The sequence below is a fragment of the Triturus cristatus genome, chromosome 3_2 (genome assembly GCF_964204655.1).
Source record: "Triturus cristatus chromosome 3_2, aTriCri1.1, whole genome shotgun sequence".
NCBI classification, from domain to species: domain Eukaryota; kingdom Metazoa; phylum Chordata; class Amphibia; order Caudata; family Salamandridae; genus Triturus; species Triturus cristatus.
Window position 1 is genome coordinate 883220855 of NC_140584.1, and position 21838 is coordinate 883242692.

General features: G+C 49.2%; 1 protein-coding gene across 4 annotated transcripts in view; it reads left to right on the top strand.

The window, feature by feature from the left end:
• TTC19 (tetratricopeptide repeat domain 19) overlaps positions 1-21838 on the top strand; it is a 231292-nt gene that overhangs the window by 50116 nt on the left and 159338 nt on the right. The window lies entirely within an intron of this gene.

Here is a 21838-nt window from a genome sequence, read left to right on the forward strand (position 1 = left end):
ATAGACAAGCATTGGCATAGCCAATAGGTCTCGCCTTTGGGACTTTATAAGTGTTTAGCCATGCAACAGTTGCATAACTAAATACTTATAAGGTCCCAAAAACGAGACCTATTGGAAAGTGAAAGTGATCGCGATCGCGATCAAACATCAAAGCGGCCGCAAAAAGTCAAAATAATCGCGGTCTAGGCTGTCCTGGTAGCACTTTTTGGAGCCCTCTCAATAAGTCTCGCCAGACCAGCGCATGCGCGGGGTCAGGCGAGACCTAAAAAAGCATGTGTGGCAGTAATGCATGCTGTCTCACATAAAACAGGCATAACTTGGCAGGGACACTTCAAACTTCCCTTGCATACACACAGCTTTTGCAGCAGCACATGCTGTAGCATTGTAAGCGCCCCTCGTTATCACTTGTTTCTCAACATAGTGTGGCAGAGCGGAGTGAGATAAAAACTCAGTTCTCAGAAAGCACAGTAATACCACTCAGCAATGCCACCCATTCAGAGAGCGCTTTCCGTTATCAACAAGAGTGTAATTTATTACATACAACACTGAATACAACACGTAGATACTTGCATATTTTAAAACGAGATAAGATTTATATTGGACCCCGTCATTAAATAGTATAAAAAGCCACACAACTTGAGTATAAGGTTTTTGTGGGGCTGTTAACATAATGAAGTGTAGTAAAGGAATTAAAGGAATCTTTATATATAAAAAGGCTTTCAGGATCTAACAAAGAGCCCACGAAGACGATTTGAGCTATAAAGAGTAGAAAAAAAGTTTATGGATTCCTGTTTGACCAATCCTGTTCGGAATGCATTGGGGAGTTTACATTTGCCCTAAAATTGAAGTGGGGAATTAGCCTCCACTGTCTAGGGGGGTGCGTGGTCTTTTCATAGCCCAGTTATAAATGAATTCCAGGATGTGTTCTCCCAAAAGCCTCACTGTCATATGTGATCAAAGCAGAATGTTGTGAAATGCGGGACCACCTTAGAGATGCACTCAAAAACATACATGAATTAAAGATAAGCACAACAAACCAGACCCTTTAGGGCATGGGGTTGGGAGCAGGGGCAGAAAGACTGCTGAGTCCGTTATGGGGTGAAGGGCACCTTTTGATCTTTTTTCCCAGATCTCTAATGGGCTTTCTGCCTTCTCCCGCCCCCTCCCTGAGAGGTAGTGAGCGTAGAACCCAGAGATGAGAAAAACTGTTGGGCCTGTTCGGGGCTGGGAGCACGGCCCGATGAGTAGGCTTTCCCCTGCTGTCTAGTGTGCTTTCTCCCTCCCTGTGGGGGGGCATATTCAGTTAAGACTCCCCAGCCTGCCCCCAAGGGGGCCTGTTCTGGTGTGGGATAACAGCCCAATGCATGGACAGGCCACCACCACACCCCACTTTTTGACCTTTCTTCCCTAGTCTCAAATAGGCGTTCTGCCAAACGGGAGGTTGTGTGGAGTATCCCTCCCCCCCCCAACCCCCCCCCCCCATGGGGTAGAAAGACTGTTGTGTCCTGGAGGGTGGGGCTGTGTACTCTTGCAGATGCCTTGGGTTTAAAACACCAGAATGGTGTTCAGAAGCCTGCAGTAGATGACTATTAACGTCTGTCATACTATGGAGTAGTGCAGTCTGTCAGTGGGTCGTCCACCACAGTAGTGATGTTAAAACAGCACTGCTTTCTTTAAGAAATACAGGCTGCTCTTTGAAAAAGAAATTGTGGTTAGGAATACACACCGTAGGGTGGTTGTCTGTTGTTCCTTACAGGCCATCATCCTTGTGTTTGGAGTCAGTCATGGGGGTTAAAAATGGCAATCCTCTATAATTAATATTCACTAGACTGGTTGTTCTACTGCTCCCCTGTCCTTCCTCAGCTGGACATTTTGTGATGAGATCTATTAGTACATAGGTCGCTTTGCAAAATTAAATATGGTCATGAAAAGTTGATGCATATTTTGAAACCACTTTTTAATACCAGCCTTTTGTTCATCTAGATTCTAGCCCATAGTTTTGTCAATGCTGGATGCATGGCCGGGCCTTTTCATTGCTGCTTGCAAGTCTGGGAAATAGCAAAACTGTTCTGCAGTCTCCAGTAACCACATATACACCCCATTCTACTCTTCACAGATGCAGCTTGTCTGCCACATACTGCAATCATGTTTGTGTTTAAAAAAAAAAAAAAAACTTTTTCTTTACGTTTTCAAGACAATCAATGATATAGCATATTAGGAAAGAAAGAGACAGGAGTACATCATAATTTATCTCTGGTAGTCCTGGTACTACAGCGGTGTTTCCCGGATAGGTGGGAGCTCACACCATTTCAAAGGTTGTCAAATATAACCACACCCTCTGCTAGTGCATAGTACTCCAGGCTAAAGTCAAGCACGCCAATCTAAAACACCAAAAGAGTGCAGCCCGATAGGGAGTCACAGATCATTGCACATGGGGAGAGTAGAAGGGAACAATGTACAGTGCCCATACCGGTCAACTTTTTAGTTCTGTACAGAATTGCTGAAGATTAAACATATGTGAAGCTTGCTTCAATCTGCCCCTCTGTTTCCTTATCCATAACCCTGGCCGTCAGTGTAAGCTTGCTTGCTGAGTCTGACTGCATGACTGTTGTATGTGTGGTCTCTGAGAGCGAGAGCTGTGTGTGTTACCCTGTGTCAATAGGTGACTGCATACTTGGTGGGTTGTTTGCAAGGGTTCCTCTTGGCCTGTGTTCATTAGGATCTAAGACTATACATACATCTTTGGGGTCATTCCACTTCTGTAAATGGGCTTCATTCTCTTGTGAATAAAATGTCCCCGCCATCGGCCTGTACTTCAAACCTGTCACTATGCGCAGGTCATGCAGACCAAGTTGATAGGATTACGGTTATTGATATGTGGTCTATAAAATAAATTAGGAACACCTGGTAAAACATGTTGTAAAAAAGTTTTATGGGGCGTGGCCAAGATGGCGACCTGACGAGAAGTGGAACTCCGAGGCTCCCCGCGGCGGCCCTTCACCCCGGGCTAATCTGTGCCTGCAGTCCCCCCACTTTGGCAGCATATCTTCTCCATATGTCCAGGGGCATGGCGACTTAGCGAAGTGAGGCCCATCATGCCTCCTGGGCGGCGGAATCCACCGAAGCTGTCCGTGGAGGGCCTGGGGATCTGCCACAAAATGGCGCCCGCTCTGTGATCGGGTTACCAGCGGGAGGCGGCGGAGACCCACGCTGGCCCGGAGGTCGGGCCTGGTAGCGGCTTGGGAGAGGCGGGACGCGCTCCGGAGAGCGACGTCTACAGAGAGCGTTGCTGCAGCTGGAGAGAGGTGAGCGCGGCCCCAGCGGTGACTCGCGACGGACTGGAGGGGTGCTGGGTGGCCGGCGCGAGAATCGAGGCCGCGGCTCCGGGCCTAGCTGGGCCTGAGCGGGACTCGCCGGCCGCGCGCCCGCCTGCTGATTTGGACCGTTGGGGGTTGGAAACAGAAATGGGCCACAGTGTCAGCCCCCACAGCGGCAGAGGAGATTTCAATCTCGGTTGCGGCTGCCCCGTAATGTGTAGTGACTGAGTGGGCCTTGGTTACTGGTCCTTGGGGGCATCCGCTTCAACAGCTCTCCTGGCAGAGGCTCCCCCCGCCCTCATCGGTGCTGTGCGTTTAGATGGCTGAGAGGGGCCCTCACCTACTTTCCCCACCGTGGGCTTGCCTGTGACCTGGCGCCTCGATACAGTGAAGGCGTGGGCTCCCGGTACGTCGTCTTTGGCCCGGAGGGGTGGCCCTGAGTTCTGGACCTGCAAGTTGCTTTCCCTCATCGCCCCGTGGTGGCTGGAGTTGGCGCGCCTGGAGTGAGGTGAGGTCCGACCGTTGCAGATTGGAGCCCGCGGTACGCTCTCCGGGCCTGGGAGTGTGGGGGAGAACGTGGAGTAGAGGCGGCGGTGACGCCCAACGGGCCTGGGATCACGACTCTGGGCGCGCCCAGCTAGCGTCCCTCATCTCCTCGTCATTGCTCGGGGCCGCCTTGGTGATGTCTGGTCGCAGCCTGGATACGGTAGCTGGGGACCCATCACGTCTTCAGGAGTTTGAGAGCGGACCCTGCGAGTGGCTTCATCGTTACCCCCACTGGGCAGCCACTTAGTTGTCTCGCTAGCGGCACCAGCATGGCCAACACGAAGAAAAAGGGGGACCGCTCCTTGAGAGATATGCTAGTGAAGGGGTCAGCAAATGGAGATAGGGAGAGCTCCACCCCCCCTCCCCCCCCACCCTCGACGCAATCCTCCCGACAGGATGATGGAGAGGTGCCCATCACCCGGGCATTTCTTGAAGCTCTTTTCAACACCCTCCGAGAGGACTTTCAAACACTTAAACAGGAGGTTGCAGGAGAGGTGCGAGAAATTAGTCGCGATGTGGACGAGCTGGGAGAGCGTGTAGCAGCTATAGAGAATGCGGAGCAATCTAAATCTGACGAAGTTGAGCTGCTCCAGCAGGAAATCCTTCAACTTAGGGATCAGCAGGTTGACCTGCAGGCTCACGCGGAGGACCTTGAAAATAGATCCCGCCGCAACAACATCCGCGTGAGGGGCGTCCCATTACAAGCAGAAGGGACTAATGTGACTGAATATCTTCAGGGCCTCTTTCGGGACATTCTAGGGGCAGACCAGATTGAGATTGAGATTACTCAACGCAGTCCCGACTCTTCTCCTAAGCCGTCGCAGCGTTCTTCCAGAGATGGCTGGCAGCGGATGGGACGTCGTCGATCGCCTGTGACATCTGTGAAGCCGGACCGCGCCACGATGACCACTGAAAGGGCCTTGGCCCTCACAGCAGTAACAAGAGACACTTCTCGGCCAGACTCTCCATAAACTCACTATGGGGGGACACACTACGCATCATACTCTGATGGTGGGGTGGCAGGCGGGGAGCCCGGGTCGCCCGTACGCCATGTTCTCCCAGCTCTTTTCTTTCCGTTTGTTCTTGGCTCGGGCTGAGGATATTGGACAATGTTTGGCCTATGGAACTGTTTCTTGGGGGGGGGGGGTAGGAAAGGTGGGGGAGTTGCGGAGGGGTGGTACTGGTGTGCGGCCAGGGGAAGGTTATAGAGGAAGAGAGAACTTTGGAAGGTGTGCCCTTTAGTGGCGACGTCGCTGAGTCGATTTCCCATGGCCACTACTGGTCGTTGCCTGGCCGACACACACTCCACAAACTCCGAGGTTCCCCATGGCAACCCAGGCTCTCACTCTTAATGTAAAGGGGTTAAATAGCCCTATTAAGAGACAGGCAATTCTGAGCTACCTAGAAAACTCAGGGGCCTCGATTTGCCTGTTACAGGAAACGCACTTGCAACTCAAAGACTGGCATTGAATGCGATCTCGGGCGTTTCCCCACCAGTTCTTTTCTTCTACGCCAGATAAGAAGGGGGGGATGGCCATACTGTTGGCGAGCCACTTTCATGGCAGTATTGGGGACAAATTGGGGGAGGTAAAGGGGAGGCTACTGGCCTATAGGCTCTGGGTGGGGGGTACCCCCGTTATTGTGGGATCCCTCTACGCTCCCAATGCTGGACAAGAGTCGTTCCTCATGGATTCCCTGTCTGAAATCCTTCGCCACCAGGACTAGTACGCGTTGGACGCTCCCATTAGGGTGGAAGAGGTTGTGGGTGCGATATATCGCCTCAAGCCTCTGAAATCCCCGGGGCCGGATGGATTTTCTCCTTTGAGGGGCCGGGCTCCATCCCTGTGGATATGCTGGCAGCCGATATAGTGGTCATTCCCGGCTTGGGGTTTTTTGGATAAGACAATGGCACACTTTGGCCTGGGAACTCGATTTAGGGCTTGGGTAGCGAGCTGCTACGATCAACCCACAGCGACGATTCGGGTCAACGGGGTCAGCTCCCAGCCGTTCGACATCCGGCGGGGCACGAGGCAGGGGTGCCCTCTTTCACCTCTGCTCTTTGCGCTATATATTGAACCTCTAGCGCAACGGATCAGGGATTATCCTGACATCTCTGGAATTTCCTCGGGGGGATCGCCATACGGTTAATTTGTACGCGGACGACATCTTGGCGACTCTTGACACTCCCCGTCGCTCTGTCCCAGCATTCCTACAGGAGCTGACGGATTTTGGTAAAGTCTCGGGTTTTAAAGTTAATGTGTGGAAGTCCATGCTGCTGCCGCTGGGACTCAATGAGACTACTGCTGACGCCGCGGTTGTAGGATTTGGGGATTTGCGACCTCAACCTGAAATCCCCTACTTAGGGATTACTCTGACCCGACCACCGCCCAAACAATTGCCCGTAATTACTCCGTCCTCCACTCCCAAGTCACTTGTGCTCTTCACAAGTGGCAGTCTTATCTCCTATTACTGCTCGGCCGCGTGGCAGCGGTTAAAATGTCCATCTTGCCTAAAATACTTTATATCTTTCAGACAATCCCGGCGGAACCCCCCCATGCGACACATCCACTCTCTGCAACGAGAGCTGCTCCGTTTCATCTGGGCAGGGAAGCGCCCGAGGGTACGTAGAGAGGTTGCCTACCGTACCCCGGACGAGGGAGGGTTGGGGATTCCCCATTTACTGAGCTACTATAGAGCGGCGCAACTTCGCTTTCTTGTGGAATGGAGTAGATCTGAGTCAGAGAAAAGGTGGCTATTTCAGGACATTGCGATGGCAGGTCTCTCCTTGTGGAAGATACCGTTCCTGAATCCTATAGATAGACCGAGGTATCTCAATAGATCTCCCATCACGCGCTCGGTGGTGCGAACGTGGGATGCGGTGGCGACCCAACGGCACCTTACATCATTCCCCTCGCCGCTGATGCCCCTATTTGACAATCCGGACTTCCCTCCGGGGTTTGATAAGAGGGCGTTTCCGGAATGGCGAGTCTCGACCTGTAAATCTGCAGGCCACCTCTTCGATGTGGACGGGTTCCTCCCATACGCGGAGTTGACTAACTGGCACGGCATTAAACGTCCCAAAAAATTCCAATATTTCCAACTTCGCCATTGGTTACTTCACCCTGATACGCGCCCGCTTGTGAGTAGACACCTTACGGCTTATGAGAAGTGCTTTTATCGAAGCACTCTGACCGCCATTTGATTTCTGAACTATATCTAATGCTGCGACCGCCAGCTTCCGCGGAGCGCTCGGCTGGGCAACGGCGGTGGGAGACGGAGTTAGGGAGGAGCCTTTCACTAAGGGAGTGGCATCAGATTTACTATAGAGCGAACCATACTGCCAGGAATACAGCCAGCAAGGAAGCAGCGGTTAAGGTTGCCCTTTACTGGCACCTGACCCCAGCTCGCCTCAATAAAATAAACCAGAATCGCAGCCCCATCTGTTGGAGAGGCTGTGATGAGGAGGGCACATTGACACATCTCCTTTGGGACTGTAGGGAAGTGGTAGGTTATTGGACATTAGTCCTTGATGATATAGATACTTACTTCGACACGACCATACCCGTTTTCCTTTTCTATACTCTGCTAGGGTTACCCAATGCACTCACCTTCCCGTTGAAATCCATCCGGGGGAAACAAATGGGGCTAGCTATGGGCGCAGCAGTACAGTATATCTTATCGCTATGGGGCACACTCGCCCGACACATACTGGGTGGCTACACAAACTGTGGTACATTATCGGGATGGAACGCATACACCCTAACTTGACCCACTCCTCGGACTCCTTCTGCACTGTCTTGCGCCCCATCCTGGCACTGCTAGCGCATGAATTTAATGAAGTCACATGCCCCAAATACCTCAGTTTACTCCGACTCACTGACGTCTCATGCTCAAAGGATACAGTTTAGGGGACACTCCATCTTCTTGCTCATAAGGGGCGCAGCACACTGGTAACTGGGAGGGAGGGGGAGGTTGGGTGAGTTGGGCTAGGGAGGGAGGGTGGGGGTAAGTAACTGGTGGGTTTAGTTAAGGTTCCGACTTCGACATTGCCCTTTCCATGTCTGTTATACTAAATGGGCCTCGTGCTGGACATTTTCCCTTTGTCGCATGGACATTTGTAGCCACCTTTGGTTACGTACGCTAAGGACCAGTCGCATACCTCCAGTTGTGGGGCCTGTTGGGCTACGCATGGGCTTTGACAGGCTTGTTCGCATGTCACTTTGCCTGCCTTAAGACACTAAATAAAGTTATTTAAAAAAAAAGTTTTATGCGCTTCACGCTGGACTGTTGGCTGCATGCCCATTACCACTGAACTTGCTTTACTTCCCCTACTCCTCCTACGTTTTGTCTAGACACCATGAGCGAGAAATTAACAAGGCATCCAAATGCACGTCTTTCATGCCATTCCCTTTGTACTCATTAATAATTCTTATGAATGTCCAGTCGGGGCTATTACTTAAAGATCTAAAAGAAATAACACTTCGATCAACACATTAGAATTATCTTACTAGAGTATGAGCCAGATTCCAGTCTTCACGGATTAGTTTGCACTGCTGTCTAGGAGATTTTGTTTCAGGAGAACTCCTTTCATAGAAAATGGTGGGCCAGAGTCTTTTTTAATGTGCGCTTTCCGCACCATGTTCATTTCCAGTTCTGTACCCTGGCTGAAGCAGCGATGATGACATTTGGATTGTGTGCCGTGCACTCTTGGACCGTTCTGTTTTGTATTATTTTCCTTTTATTTCCTATTTGTCTCATGTTTTTACTTTCTTCTTGCATTTGCACTCGCATTAAGTGGTAGATTGCCCTTGCTGTTCTCCCTGTATGGTAGATTCCCCTTGCTCTTCTCCCTGTACCCACCTATCCTATACGTTGCATTTTTATACTTTTTTCCTGTTCCATTATCTGACTGTCATGCACCTGGACCTCTAGGTCTTCCTCTTTTCTTCTGTTCTATCAAATTTAGTTGTTCTCCTTTTGTACCGTCTCTTACCCTCATACCTTATTGTGTTGCTTCTTTCCCTTCTCTCATACATCTCTCCAGTCCTTCCTGCTCTCATTCTTTAACTGACAGAGCTTCAACATTTCACACATTACCTTTTCCAGTGATCAAATCTAACACAAAAACTCATAACTTTTTTCCATCCCCTCTTACACATCACATACTCTTCTTCTTCAAACACATCACCACCCCAGTACTTTTCAAATACCACTCACCAACAGTACTGCACATACAAATCTTTCCCAGAAAACCACTACATCAATATCTCCTCTCACTACTCTACAAAAACAAAACATACACATCTCAATAAATTATATGCCTTGCACATATATTCCCTTACTATGTAATCATGTATCTATATATTTATTATTTTAGTCCTATTGTACAAGAAAAAAAAATACTCTCTCTGAAGCTTTACTCTGTCCTACCTTCACCCTATACCTCTATCAATTTATCCTCTAGCTTCCCTCGCTCTCATCACAAACCCTTTCTACTACTATTATCTCCAAAATAACCCTTCCCAGACTCCCCCCACCTCTACACCTCCTGGCTGACCCCAAAAATCAGTATACTGCTATGATCTCCCAAACAACCCTACTAAATTCTCCCTCATGTTATCTCTCCTTTGACTCATCCCAAACCTCATTTTTTTTTAACTCTGGTTCTCTTTCTCCCTAATCCATTTTTACAGTCTTTTCCCTCCTCCATATCTCCGTTACACATCCCAAACCTCTAATTACTACTATGCTCTCCCATTGAACACTTCTGTTTTTTTCCATCTTCTGTCCCTCCATTACTCTTTTCAGTCCAACTTACAGACTCACATGTCCTCTGCTCAAATTAACTAGTACCTCCCTATACAAATACTATACTCATATTTCCCTATACTAATCCATCACTAATCCTTTTGGGTTCCGGAGTAGCATGCTAGTCGCCAAAAGCGATCTGACGCCTCGTCAGGGGTAGTGAGTGCTACATGAATACAATTACAATTAATTTAAAGTGTGTACAAAAATCTAGACTCCTTTTAAAGGAAATCAGCCAAAGTGAAACAATGCTCAAATAAAAGTACAAAAAAAAAAAAGTCCTTCTTAGGTACTGTAGTTTCCTGGTAGATTAAAAAAAAAAAAAAAATGTAATCTTTGAGTTTTAAAAACATGGAGAAAATGGTTCAGTCAACAGTGTAATACGATGGAAGCACAGTTACCCCAGTATTGGAACTTTCATAGATTCTCATGCTTTGTATCATTCCCCGTCGTCGGAATGGGAGCCTCGGTAAACAAAAATATATATATATATAAACATATATAACCATAGAAACAAAAGAGAAAAATAGGCCCAGGCCTCATCTCATTTTGTAGTATATCACCCTCTTTGTGTAAAAGAGCCCAAACTTTTGCCAGGACCAATAAGCACAGCCTCACCCCTTGGAACCTTCCTGAGAGAGCTCAGAGCCTCAGATTTTTCTACCGCACGTTGTGCTAGGGAGTCTCCACTGAGCTCTGCTCAGTTTCTCAGAATTTTACTATTAGTCATCTTTATTTGCCATCTTTTGTGACATAATGTCAGAAAAGGAGAAGAAAGCTTTATTCAGATCTTGTGCTTCTTGTGGGAAGAAGAGACTGTTTGTGGAAGATAAGCATGAAAACTGCATATACTGCCTGTACCCGGAACACAAGGCCACAGACTGTAAAATTTGTCGGACCTTCTCTACCAAAACCTTGAGAGACAGAGAAGGTCGGTTGCTGACGTGGCTGCAGAAGCTAAAGACCAGGACGGAGGGTCTCTCTTCGGATGAGGAGGAATCAATCTCTGGTACCTCCTCCAGGAGATCTAAGAAGAGGGGTAGGTCATCTCCCTCCACCTCTGCGGAGTCCCCTCTCAAAGCCCCTCACGGGATCTCTGAAAGGTCTGAGGAGGCTGGTCCCATGAAATCTCCTCACGTCAGTGTAAAGGAGAGGCAGGGACGGGCTGCTGGTGTGGACGTAGCCCTTAGGGACAAGAAGGAGGTTGCAACATCTTCCTCTCCGTCCCAGAAGGAGAAATCTGTGAAGAAACATGCTGCAGAAACTCCTCAGTCAGTGCCAGTGAAGAAACAGCGTCCGTCGACGCAGGCTAAAGCAGGTACGTCGACGACGATCTCCATAGTTAAGACTGTTTCCATGGGGTCGTCGACGAGACCGTCGACGATATCTACTTCATCGTCTACGACGGCTACTTTCTCGTCTTTGACGGCGGTGTCGACGATGAAGACCACGTCGACGATGACGACGACGAGTTCGTCGATGTTGCTGACGACAAGTTCGTCGACGAGACCGTCGACGGTTGCTCCGTCGACGATGAAACATGCTCCGTCGACGAAGAAGAAGGTTCCGTCGACGACTGCTCCGTCGACGACTATTCCGGAACTGTCGACGTCCTCGTCGACGACGATTCTAGCCCCGTCGACGACAGTTACCCTTCAGTCGACGATGTCGTCGTCGAGTTCGTCGACGCAGGGAATCCCTTTGCCATCGACTCCGTCGACGGGACCGTCGACGACGAAGAATTCGGGATTTGCCATCCAGAGATTAAAGATTACGCCGGACATGACTTCTCCTAGGCGGGTCACGCCTTTGCCACCATCCATGCTTCTCGATGACTCGGAGGAGGAGGAAGAGGATGGGCAGTATGGGGACGCCTACAGCCCTTCAGACCTGAATGTGAAACAGCAGGACACGGATACCGAGGACTTTTATGGTCCAGAGGTGCAGGAGGGGCGGCAAAGCTTGACACAGGAAGTACACCCCTGCTCTCTGAGGCAGGATATGATAGCCTTGCCAGTGGCTTTAGTGACGGATTTGCAAATGATGCTGCAAGACTATAAAGCTCGTTTTCCGTCATTACCAGATCTCACTCCGGTGCGTCCTTCTACGTCTGTGGTGCCACGTGACATGGCAATGGACTTGCCACCTCTGCCAAGGGATATACCTCGTACCACTTCAACGGTGGTACCGTTAGTGGTTCCTCAACCTTCAGGTAGGGAACCTGCCGATCAAGACACACAAGATTTGGATACAGATGAGGACGACGAGGGGCAGGTGATCCCTCTTACTGATCTAGGGGATCCGGATGGGGACCCTGATGACACTGGTATGCAGGATCCGGATGCTGTGGGCCGGGAGACAAATATATCGCCTCCAGCAGATATTGGTGGTTTCCATAATTTGATGGAACGGGCATCCAAGAGATTTGGTCTGCCCCTTACAGTGGAGCAGTCCGACTGCTTCCTATATGACTTTAAAGCACAGTATAGGAAGTCGGTCAGATCAATTCCCATCATAGAACATGTCTGGGATGAGGGAATTAAAACGATGCAGAATCCGGCGACGGTCATTCCGGTTCTTCCCCGGCTGGAGAAGAAATACAAGGCCCCTGAGGGCAGTCCTGCATGTCTCCTAGGACAACCTAAGCCGGATTCCGTAATATCACAAGCCGCACAAAGCAAGTCAAAGAATCCGTCCACTCCGTTAACCACGCCTCCGGATTAAGAAGGCAGGAGGCTGGACAATGTGGGAAAAAGGTTCTCCACCATGGCCAGCTTGTTGGTGCGTGCAGCTAATTCTCTGGCTATTCTAGGCAGGTACGACCGCCAGATGTGGTGCGACATGGAGCCGTTCATGGACCAGCTACCAGAGTCGAGTCAAGAGGAAGCCAAGCAGGTTCTGATGGAAGGGGAAAGATGCTCTTCGGAAGTCATTGACTGTGCGATGGACATAGCCTCTACTGCTTTCAGGGCTTTGTCAGGGTCAGCGGTCTTGCGCCGTCAAGGCTGGTTGAAGGCGACCTGGTTTCGCCAGGAGGTCCAGAATAAGATCTTGGACCTTCCCTTTGACGGGGAGATGCTTTTTGGTAAGCATGTGGATGACGCCCTCCAAAGCATAAAGAAGGACACAGACACAGCTAAGTCCTTGGGGTCTTTGAACTATCGCAAAGTGCCATTCAGAGGGGCACGTGGTCGGGGGTTTTCTAATTACAGAGGAAACCAACGTCAATATTCCACACAATCAGGACAGTCCTATAAAGGTCAATACTCCAGCCAACGCCAAGGACAGTCGGCGTCTTTCTCTCGACAGTCCCAGAGAGGATGTCAGAATAGTCAGGGACGAGACAACGCCAAGAGGCAATAGCGGCCTCCTGGCTCTGGCTACTGTTCCTCCCCTACCAAGAACACCGGTCGGGGGCAGGATATCTTTTTGTCTGGACAGCTGGGTTCTTTTAACATCGGACCGGTGGGTCTTAAATATTGTTCAGAGTGGCCATACGTTGGAGTTCCAAGATCTTCCTCCAACAAGAGCTCCGGACGCCCGTCCATCAAAACATCTCCGACTATTACATCTCGAAGCCCACCAACTTTTCATCAAGGGGGCGATAGAGCCCGTACCTCTTTCACAAAGGGGCAACGGGTTTTATTCCAGGTTCTTCCTGGTTCGGAAGACGGAAGATACATGGCGTCCTATACTAGACCTCAGGGAGCTCAACACCTATCTCATCAAACTCTCTTTCAGGATGGTCACTCTCCAGGATATTCTACGACTACTCAATCCGGGAGATTTTTTGGCGTCCCTGGATTTAGAGGATGCATACTTCCATGTTCCGATCCACCCAGCTCACAGGCAATATCTACGCTTCACAGTAGGCAAGAGCCATTTCCAGTTCAAGGTGCTTCCGTTTGGCCTTCGGTCGGCACCCCGAATATTCACGAAGATGCTGGCACCAGTCGCTGCTTTTCTAAGGAAGCAGTCCTTGGAAGTGTTCCCGTACTTGGACGACTGGCTCGTCAAGGCTCCGTCGTTCAAGGCAACGTCTCAGGCCGTGTCAACTTGCATGCGGTTGTTCGCCCATTTGGGTCTTCAGCTCAACATGTCCAAGTCGGTGCTGATACCCTCCAGGTCACGGAAGTTCCTTGGGGCTATTCTGGACACGAAACGATGCACGGCTCGTCCGTCGGAGGAGCGTCAAGGCAAACTGACCACTTCCGCTCGCCAAATGCTGCACAGGAGATATGTATCGGTTCGACGGTACAAGTCCTTACTCGGATCAATCTCATCCTGCATACCTTTAATACCGCATTGCAGGCTTCATATGCGCCCTCTGAAGGAGGAGTTGGACAAACAATGGCGCCAGGCAGAAGGGTCGTTCAACGACAAGGTGTGGATAACACCTGCTATGCGCAAAGCCTGCGAGTGGTGGCTGGTGAAGGAGAACATCGCAGGAGGATTAACGTTCCGGATCCCTTCTTCTCCTATGGTGGTGACCACAGATGCTTCCCTAGAAGGATGGGGAGCTGTCCTCCAGGAGCTGCCGGTCAGCGGTCACTGGAGTCCAGCAGACAGACTACGCCACATCAATCTTTTGGAGCTGAGGGCCATTCACTTAGCCTTGCTGGCGTTCCTTCCCAGACTTCAGAATCGTGCAGTGCTGGTCCGGACAGACAACACGACGGCCATGCACTATATCAACAAGCAAGGGGGAACAAGGTCGCGGACTCTGTCCAAAGAAGCTCAGATGATCTGGGATTTTGCGATCTCTCACAAGATCACTCTGCAAGCCGAGCAACTAGCAGGGTGTCTCAACATCACAGCAGATGCTCTAAGTCGACAGACGGAAGTGACTCACGAGTGGGAGTTAGATCAGGCCACGCTGGAGGCAGTGTTCAAGAGATGGGGTACTCCGACCATAGACCTCTTTGCGTCCCCGGAGAACGCCAAGTGCCGGTTTTACGCAAGCAAGGTTCCCCATCAAGGGTCTCTGGGGAATGCCCTTTCGATTGCTTGGTTCGGCGCATTTTGCTACGCCTTTCCTCCCATTCCCCTCATTCCTCGAGTTCTCAGGAAAGTCAGGGCGGAACCATGCAAGATGATTCTCATTGCTCCAGCATGGGCGCGGCAGTTCTGGTTCACGGATCTCCTGCTTCACTCCCAGGATCGCCCGATTCGCTTGCCACTGGTTCCATCTCTGTTGTCGCGAGATCAGGGGCAGGTGCTCCATCCGGATCCGAAGTCACTTCACTTGACAGCGTGGCTCCTGAACACAGAGAATTCCGTCATCTGAATCTCTCCAGGGAGTGCAGGGATGTTTTATCTCAGGCGCGGGTGCCAAGCACTAATAAGACATATAGGGCAAAATGGAAGAGATTTTGTCTATGGTGCAACAGGAATAAACTCCATCCTTATAAGTCCCGGCCACATCAGGTTTTGCCTTACATCCTGTCTCTGGCTAAATCAGGTCTGGCGCACTCTTCGGTCAAGGTACATCTGGCTGCCATATCCCGTTTTCGGCGGAAGACATCGGGGCCATCTCTATGGTCCGCAAGGATTGTTAAGCAGTTCCGTAAGGGGTTATTTCGGATGTTTCCTCCGGTCCGACCACCCCCTCCTATCTGGCAGCTTAACCTAGTACTGGCTCAACTGATGAAAGCGCCCTTTGAGCCAATTCACAAGGCGGACTTGAAGTTCCTGTCGTGGAAACTAGCCCTTCTCTTGGCATTAACTTCAGCTAGGAGGGTTAGTGAACTCCAGGCTCTCTCTATAGTGGAGCCTTTTCTGCAGTTCAAGAGGGATGTGCTGATTTTGAGAACCAACCCAAAATTCATCCCGAAGGTGCCTTCGGAGTTTCATTTGAATGAACCCTTAATTTTGAACTCCTTTTTTCCGCGTCCTTCCACCCAGGCGGAACGAACATTGCATTCTTTGGATGTCCAGAGATGTCTGAAATTCTATCTCGAGCGCACACGCTCTTTCAGAAAGTCTACTCAGCTATTTATTGCCTACAGTGCACCACGGAAGGGGTTGCCGCTCGCCAAGAGTGGCATTTCCCGCTGGATCTCCAGTGCAATTCAATACTGTCATCAGGCTGCGGTCAAACCTTTGGATAAAAGGGCCCGGGCCCATTCTATGAGAGCGATGGCGTCTTCAGTAGCTCTCTTTGCTGGAGTTGCGATCAAGGACATTTGCAGGGCAGCAACGTGGAGCAGTGTACACACCTTCACGAAGCACTACTGCCTGGAATCGGTGGGACGAGATGAAGCTGCTGTTGGTCAAGCAGTCCTCCGGAATCTTTTTCAATGAGAGGTGAGCTTTCCCTACAATCCCTCCATCCTGGTAAGCACATTTGGTTTCAGTAATGATTGTTTTATCATGTACACTGTGATGAGTTTGTACAGCCATGTGTTTTCCGAAATGTGCTTGTAGTGATTTACTGCTTGCTATTCTGATACAAAGCATGAGAATCTATGAAAGTTCCAATACTGGGGTAAGAAAACAAGTTACTTACCTGTAACTTTGGTTCCCCAGTATTGGTAACTTTCATAGATTCTCATGCGCCCACCCACCTCCCCTGGGAAAGCTCTGCCGGTTTACTGAGGTAGTGGCTGTTGGCACAACGGCTACGAAAATCTGAGGCTCTGAGCTCTCTCAGGAAGGTTCCAAGGGGTGAGGCTGTGCTGATTGGTCCTGGCAAAAGTTTGGGCTCTTTTACACAAAGAGGGTGATATACTACAAAATGAGATGAGGCCTAGGCCTATTTTTCTCTTTTGTTTCTATGGTTATATATGTTTATATATATATATTTTTGTTTACCGAGGCTCCCATTCCGACGACGGGGAATGATACAAAGCATGAGAATCTATGAAAGTTACCAATACTGGGGAACCAAAGTTACAGGTAAGTAACTTGTTTTCTTTGTCATACTGGATCAAATTGACATATGCAAATACAAACACAGTATGGAAGTCCAGCAAGCAAGTACAGTGGGGGCAATGTTATATACAACATGATCTTTTGCATATGTACAGGTGTTTATCGAATCTGTGTAACAAAAAGTGAGGTATACTGTAGGAGGCTGGCTTAGTATATGGTGCCCACATATTTAAGTGAAGCACCTTGCACTAATCCAGACAACCCTTATGGTGATTTTAGTGGTTTTAGACAACCATAGAAAGCTCTGTAAGTGATAGCTGTGGAGAGCAGCCTTCAAGCTTAGTCCAGAAGTAGTGTCAAGCAGCTTGTTTTACCAGATCTAATCATGTAGTGTATGTTAAACAAAAAAGAACCACACAGTGTAATTATAAAAATATGTCTGTTTATTACACAAAACTCACTAACACATTGGTATATATATCCTACCCGGAGATATCAACACAAATACACACAATACTTCAATTGCAAGCAGGTAAGTAAGCACAATACACGGTGGTCTCCAGGGGGAGACCAACAATATTCTAAGAAAGTATATTGAGTTGTGTGTATTAGGTCTTCACGGCAGCCAGTTGCAGGGTCTTCCCAGGTTCCCGGTCTGCCGCCCTACTCAGTTGTGCAAGGCGGTTCTCGGCATCCCTAATTTGACCATCTAATAGAATGCAGAGAACTCTGGGTAGTTCCCAAATGAACACCCACCACCTGTCATATGCAGTAGCCCGCGTCACTACTTTAAATGCATCCCATTCTTTCATCCTCATGGAGGCAATGTCATGGTTCTCCACAAAGTAATGGCGGATATGGGTGCCCTGTTCCTTCCGGAAGACTGGATCATCAAGACAGTCGTGTTGGAGTCTCCAGGTAGGTATCAGTGGTCTAGGGGATGCCCAACGAAGATCTATATAGTGAGCATCGTGATATGAGATCACACAACCTAAATAATCTGAATGGTGTAGGAGAGGAGCTAGTGAGGTCAAGCATAGAAAGTGGTGAAGGCGTGTATGAAGCCAGTGCGGTACAAAATAAAACAAAAGTAAGGTTTGTGAGTGGGTTTATGTCCACCAAGGACCATTGCTGTGTCCAACTGCGTAAACGTGCTGTTTGTGCATGAGGGGGGCTTGGAAGGGGAGGGTGAGATCTGTATAGGTGAAGATCTAAAACACAGCTGTAATCTCCACCAAGTATCCAGGGAAATGCAGTTTTATGGGCGAGGATAAAGGAGAGGTTATCCCAAAGTCTCCATGACCAGAATTTGGAGCATAAATGCTACCAAGGAGCAGGTTGCAGTCGTCGATGCGCCCTTCCAGGAGAAAATATAGGCCTTCAGCATCAGTGGTGGTGCCTAGGACCTGGTAGGGAACACCGGGTCTGACCCAGATCAGAGCTCTGAGGGCCGATTTCTGGCCAGGGGGCCCCATGCCCCAGGGCCCGGTCATGTTTACCTGGGCACCCTGGAGCCTACCCAGGGCACCGACTGTGCATCTTGGGAACCGTGGAGGGACCCTCAAGGCTGGCATGGTCCCAGCCAGCTTCTTGTGGGAGCTGGCATTGCTTCTTCACACAGGGAGCCGCTGGAAATGCATCTCTCTGTGTGCAGGAGCAATTTTTATTTGTATTTTTAGTTTTAATTTCTTTATTGATTTTCAATATAACAGTACATCAATAATAAAGGCAGTTAAGAGTAGGTGCAGTACTTATACAGTGAGTTACATCGTGATTACCTGTTGATATACAACAATAAGAAAGGTTGCATGAACAGTTTATCGGTCTCTTGCAGCTCTTTGCTCTTCTAATGACTCATTATGTCAACTCTTACGACAATATGGGCTCAATGCCAAGCACACATTTCCCACTACTAATCAAGCCTTTAATATATCGCTACAGAGCAGCCATATCCCGAGTTGGAAGTGTCATGGTGAAACACAGACATGTAAAGGGTATGTTGCAAAGGGATATAACCCTCATGTGCTGCCTACTTCTCAGTTTGATGGTCAGCTGCATTTCTACGGAGGTGCAGCTTCAGGGCGTGTTCATCATTAGTACAGCACCTGGGATATCGCGGGGGTGTGCCAGAAGATAACCTGTAAGGGGACCCCAAAAGTCTTTAGGCTGGGAGGTGCATGGGAGTAGCTCTGCATAAGTGGATAATTGTTCCTGGCAGAATACCAAGTCGTTGAGCCAATCCTTGAACTTGGATGCCCTCCCTCTGCCCCAGCGGCAGGCCAAGCATCGCTTGGCCATTAGTAGTGCGATAGCAGTATATCGTCGGTGTAATGCGGGTATTGGTTTGGTATATCCCAGCAGTGCTAGCAGCGGGGTGCGCGCAATATTAGATGTTGTCATTAATGCTATGGCATCAAAGACTTGATTCCTGTAATTGTGTACCTCCAGGCAGTCCCAGGCCAGATGCAGAAAGTCGGCCTCTGGGGCTTTGCACCTATCGCATCTGTCGGATTCCTTTAGGTTGTATTTATGCATCTTAACTGGGGTGTAATATAGTCGGTGGAGAAATTTGTAATGTGTTATGCGCAATCTGCTGCTTGCGGAGATTTGCTCAGTTTGCAGGCAGCAGTATTCCCATTGATCATCCGACAGTTCAAAGACCAATTCTGAATTCCAGTGTGCACGTGAGGTGGTTGAGGGCTCTACCCTTTGTGTGTGTATTGTACGATATATGGTGGATACCAAATGTCCCAGATTTGTAGCCCCCCCTGAGAATACAGCCGAGTCAGTACGCTCCATTGCAATCGTGGCTTTTTGCCCCCCCCCCACACCAATCGTATCATTTCAGATAGGAGTGTTTTGAAAAAATACCCTCCCGGATGGAATGGGATATTTAGAAAAAGGTAGAGCAATTGGGGAAGTATTACCATCTTAATTAAAGATGCTCTTCCCGCCAATGAGAGAGGTAGGGAGATCCAACGGTTGACATAACCATTGATGCGATCCAGAGCGGTGCCGTAGTTAAGGCGCATCATCTCTTCCCTTTCTCTTGCGATGCGGACGCCTTAATAACGCAGATCAGAGTCACACCACTCCAGCGGATAGTCCAGAGGGAAACGAGTCGTTGCTGCCTTCAGGGGGAAAATGTGGGATTTCCCCCAGTTAATCTGAACTCCCGACATTGTCCAGAAAACGATAAATTCCCTGAGAACCAGGTTCAAGTTTTGTTGTGGGTCTCGAATGTACAAGGTAATATCATCCGCGTATAGAGATACAAGGATCTGGCGCAGGTTACATCGGAGTGCCTTATCAATTGATACAAGAGTTGGATCCAGGAAAGAAATAATGGCGGGAAGCCCATACGTCGCATCACCCCAAAGACATAGTCCCACTCTACTGAATCAAATGGTGGCATCCAGAAAGATCGCAGCTAGAGGCAGCTCGGGTGCTACATTGTTGAGCATTGTAAATAGGGTTCTTAGGTTATGTGAGGTAGCCCTCCCAGGCACAAAACCCGATTGATCAGGAAGAATCAACTTTTCCATCAAGAGACTGAGACGATTAGCTATTAGCTTGGCCAGTATTTTGGTGTCGCAGTTAAGGAGGGACAGTAATCTGAAGGAGTCACAATGAAGAGGTGACTTCCCCGGTTTTAGTAGGGACGTAATGAGCGCTTCTCTCATGGATGGCGGAAGTTTGCCGGATTCCAGTGAGTCCTCATACACCTCACGCAGGAGAGGGGCCATTTGGTCTATGTACGTTTTATAAAATTCTATGAGTATGCCGTCCATGCCAGCAGCTTTGCCTGATTGCATGTGCATGATGGCCTCTCGTCCAGCTCGAAGGGAGCGCACAAGAATTCCCTTTGTGAGTCTCCCAGCCATCCCAGTGCCACGTCCCCCCAAATATTCATCAAGATCTCATCATCTCTCCTGCTGGATGTGTATAATTGGGAATAGTGGTTAGTGAAGGCATTTAATATGTTTGCAGTGTCTCGATAGAGTACGTCCTCTGGTCCAGCCAATTCTAAAACATAGTTTGAAAAGCGTGGTTTCCGTATGGTTTTGTCCAGTGCCTTGCCCGGCCGTTCGTCCTCCCCATACCGGTGAGCCACCCAATATTTACCCTGGAGTCGTGCTTTGCGGTTAGCAGTATCTGTGTAATCTGTAAGCTTCTCCCGAAATTGTTTTTGCGTGTTGCTATCGGGCCCTCCTAACAACTGTGTCTCAAGTGTCTTGTGCTCGACTTCTAGTTTGCGCAGAGTGTTAGTTATACCCCTAAGTACTCCCGAGCCATCCGATATGCAGAATCCCTGGAGTGTAACTTTACAGGCCTCCCAAATGGTCTCTACATTATCCACTGAGTCCTTATTTCTTAGGAAAAAATCTTGAATTTCTTCCCCCAATTCAGACTGAAAGACTGTGTCCAGCAAGACAGAGGGCTGCAGTTTCCACGTGTTACGGTGGGGGAGGGGGCGTCATATCCTGAAGAGATTAGGGTGAGCTGTACTGGGCATGATCGGAGTATGTTCTTGCCAAGTGTGCAGCTTTGGATATGGCAGGGCCTAGTCCGCGTGACAAGAGCCAGTAGTCTAGCCGTGCCCAGGATGCAGTTTGCGCAGTAAAGTGCGTACCTTATTTTTTGTGAGGTTGCATATGTCGCCAGGCATCTATTAGTTGATGGGTCTCTAGAATGTCATTGAGGACTGCGCGAGTTTTAGTGTAATGATGGGGAGCCAGGTTCGTCCTATCTGCAGCAGGGTTATACGTTCCATTAAAATCACCCCCCCCAGATTATATGACTGGAGCCTATTTCCGCTATCTTACTCCAGAGCAAGGTGTAGAATTCAGGGGTGTCAACATTAGGACCATGAGAATTTTGAAAAAGAACGGTCGCACTCCTTGATTGTAATTGTGTAATCCAACTGTAATCAAGATTTTATTCTTTATGGGTGCTATAGAGTATCACACCATGATCGTGGGGTGTTGTATGAATGTCGGATGACACTCCTAAGTGCTTATTCAAGTTTGTCCTTCCAGACAGTAAGGACCTCATACAACACTAGGACCATAGCAGCATGCTAGTGTGACTGAATCGGGTCCCAGTCTGCCCCAAGCCAGGCAGTACCTCCCCTGTGAATCCCAATAAGCTCCTGCTAAGGCGAATGGGGTGCGTTTTTTGATGAGTATGGCTGTGCCCCTAGCATAGGAAGAGTAAGAGGAAAATATTCTATGTTCTGCCCATCTGTGTGCAAAATTATTGCTGTGCCGGGGGTTGGTGTGTGTTTCCTGCAA